The sequence below is a fragment of the Aegilops tauschii genome, chromosome 7 (assembly GCF_002575655.3).
Source record: "Aegilops tauschii subsp. strangulata cultivar AL8/78 chromosome 7, Aet v6.0, whole genome shotgun sequence".
Classification (NCBI taxonomy): Eukaryota; Viridiplantae; Streptophyta; class Magnoliopsida; order Poales; family Poaceae; genus Aegilops; species Aegilops tauschii.
In genome coordinates, this window is record NC_053041.3 from 564,650,089 (window position 1) to 564,653,156 (window position 3,068).

Genomic DNA, 3,068 nt, shown 5'->3' on the forward strand with positions numbered 1-3,068 from the left:
TAGTGCAAGATTTTCCCGATGTGTTTCCAGAGGAATTACCAGGAATGCCACCGGACAGAGACATTGAGTTTTTGATTGAGTTATTGCCCGGCACAGCCCCAATATCCAAGAGACCCTATCGGATGCCCCCGAATGATTTGGAAGAGATCAAGAAGCAAATTAAGGAGCTATTGGAGAAGGGATATATTCGGCCAAGCTCATCACCTTGGGGAGCCCCAGTTCTTTTGGTAGAGAAGAAGGATGGAACCCTGAGAATGGTTGTGGATTATCGTTCATTGAATGATGTGACCATCAAGAACAAGTACCCTCTATCGATGATTAATGATTTATTTGATCACCTAGTTGGAGCCAAGGTATTCTCCAAGATCGATCTTCGATCAGGGTATCATCAGTTGAAGATTCGTGAATAGGATATACCCAAAACAGCTTTCACCACCAGGTATGGTTTATATGAGTATACCATCATGTCATTCGGATTAACTAATGCCCCTGCGTATTTCATGAGCATGATGAACAAGGTATTTATGGAATATCTGGACAAGTTTGTCGTGGTGTTCATCGATGACATATTGGTTTTCTCCAAGAGCGAGGAAGAGCATAAGGAACATCTGCATCTAGTTCTGGAGAAACTCCGAGAACATCAGTTATATGCCAAGTTCAGCAAATGTGAATTTTGGCTGAAGGAAGTCGGATTCCTCGGACATGTTATTTCAGGAGAAGGAATAGCAGTCGACCCCACCAAGGTCGAATCGGTCACCAACTGGCAGTCCCCCACCTTAGTCAAGGAGATCCGCAGTTTTCTCGGGCTCGCAGGATATTATCGGAGGTTTATTGAGAATTTCTTCAAGATTGCCAAGCCCATGACTGAGCTGTTGAAGAAGGAAGCCAAGTACATTTGGACCGAGGATTGTGAAGCCAGTTTTCAGGAGCTGAAGAAACGTTTGGTTACCGCCCCGGTGCTAATTTTGCCGGACATACACAAGGATTACCAGGTATATTGTGATGCTTCTCGTCAAGGACTCGGAGGAGTGCTCATGCAGGAAGGAAAAGTTGTAGCTTATACCTCCAGACAGCTACGACCTCACGAGATGAATTATGCCACACACGATTTGGAGTTAGCAGCCGTAGTGCACGCACTCAAGACCTGGAGATATTTCCTTGTCGGAAACAGTTGTGATGTTTACACGGATCATAAGAGCCTGAAGTATATTTTCACGCAGAAGGAATTGAACCTCAGGCAGAGGAGATGGCTTGAATTGATCAAGGACTATGACATGAGATTGCATTATCACCCAGGGAAGGCAAATGTTGTAGCAGATGCCTTGAGCCGTAAAAGTTATGTGAACACCCTCATAGCTGGAGGATTACCTCAGGAATTAGCCAACGATCTCAGAGAGCTCCGATTGGAGATAGTACCGAGAGGATTTGTCGCCACCTTGGATATACAGTCCACTCTGACCGAAAGAATCCGTGAAGCCCAGAAGACAGACAAGGGAATTGCAGAGATTAAGGAAAAGATGTGTAACGGAAAGGCGAAAGGTTTTCGTGAAGATGAGCACGGAACTTTATGGTTTGAGGATCGTATCTATGTGCCTAATGACCCAGAGGTCAGGAAGTTAATTCTTCAGGAGGCCCATGATTCACCGTACTCGATTCACCCAGGCAACACCAAGATGTATCTGTATTTGAAGGAAAGTTTCTGGTGGACAGGTATGAAGAAGGATATTGCCGAGTACGTAGCAGTATGCGATGTTTGTCAGTGAGTAAAGGCGGAACATCAGAAGCCGGCAGGGTTACTTCAACCTTTGCCGATACCCGAGTGGAAATGGGAAAAACTTGGAATGGATTTTATCACAGGATTACCGAGGACCCGTTCAGGTTATGATTCTATCTGGGTAGTGGTTGATCGCTTGACCAAGGTAGCTCATTTCATTCCCGTGAAGACCACATATACCAGCGCTAAGTTAGCCAAGATATACATGACCAGGATCGTATGTCTGCAGGGAGTTCCGAGGAGTATCGTGTCAGATAGAGGAACACAATTTACCTCAAAGTTTTGGAATCAATTGCATGAAACTTTGGGTACGAGGCTGGAATTCAGTACAGCTTTTCATCCGCAGACAGACGGACAGACAGAGAGAGTCAATCAGATTCTGGAGGACATGTTGAGAGCTTGCGCGCTAGACTATGGATCTAGCTGGGATGACAATCTACCATACGTAGAGTTCTTGTACAACAATAGCTATCAGACCAGTCTGAAGATGGCCCCTTTCGAAGCTCAATACGGAAGGAGGTGTAGAACACCATTGCTATGGGATGGTGTTGGAGACCGAAAACTTTTTGGTCCCGATCTTATCAGAGACTCCGAAGAGAAGGTCAAGCTGATTCGAGATAGACTCAAGATAGCCCAGTCGAGATAGAAGAGTTATGCCGACAGTAAACGCAAGGATATAACGTATGAAGTTGGAGACCGAGCATATCTCCGTGTGTCCCCACTTCATGGAATCAAGAGGTTTGGTGTTAAAGGAAAGTTAGCACCCCGGTTTATAGGCCCCTATAAAATCCTCGAACGCAGAGGAGAAGTTGCATACAAGCTGGAATTGCTAGAAGGATTGTCAGGAGTTCATGATGTCTTCCATGTTTCTCAGCTGAAGAAATGCCATGCCGAGATGGCTGATATTCCATTGAGAGACACAGTGCCCCTAGAGGCCATACAGCTCGACAGTGATCTGACTTATGAGGAGAAACCCGTCCGAATTCTCGAGACTGCGAACAGAGTCACCCGCAGCAAGATCATCAAGTTTTGCAAGGTTCTGTGGAGTCATCATTCCGAGGAGGAAGCCACCTGGGAGCGAGAAGAAGACCTCTGCCGAGACCACCTGCACCTATTTGCTAGCCAACCCGAATCTCGAGGGCGAGATTCATCTTAATGTGGGTAGGTTTGTAACATCCCAAATTTTCAGTTTGGAATGTTTTACAATTATTAGCTAAGCATCTATGCATTTTGATTGAAATTGAGTGGCATTTGAAAATTTCAGAGGCAGTTGAGTTTTTGTTGTGAATTTGAA